We start from the raw sequence: 385 nt of genomic DNA, 5'->3' as shown, positions 1-385 counted from the left end.
TTTTCATTTTTCCTTCTCTCTACTCTCTCTTGCCCTGTCTCATCAAGACTGCCCCAAACCTATAGTCCGACTTCCGGCCACCGGTTTCCAGTGGTTGGAAATTCAAAAAAATCTATATCACAAAATTCGTGTTTTTTCCTCTTTCTTGATAATTTTTTTTGTCAAAATTTATCTCCATTTTCTTAAAAATCTAAAAAAAATCATCCAAAAAATGAAAATTTCTAAAAAACAAAACCCCTTCTTTTGGTGCGTCTTTGTTCCATTTCTCTTCTTAGATTCCCCGTTATCTAAAAGACAAAAGGTTTCAAGAAAAATCAAAAAGTAACTGATAATATCTGGATATAACGTCGGATTTCATCATCGCGGCCAATTACAGGATCAAGTT

This window comes from Theobroma umbraticum, unplaced genomic scaffold (genome assembly GCF_002168275.2).
Source record: "Theobroma umbraticum cultivar Fairchild unplaced genomic scaffold, ASM216827v3 scaffold_44.0, whole genome shotgun sequence".
NCBI classification, from domain to species: Eukaryota; Viridiplantae; Streptophyta; class Magnoliopsida; order Malvales; family Malvaceae; genus Theobroma; species Theobroma umbraticum.
This window is presented reverse-complemented; position numbering follows the sequence as displayed.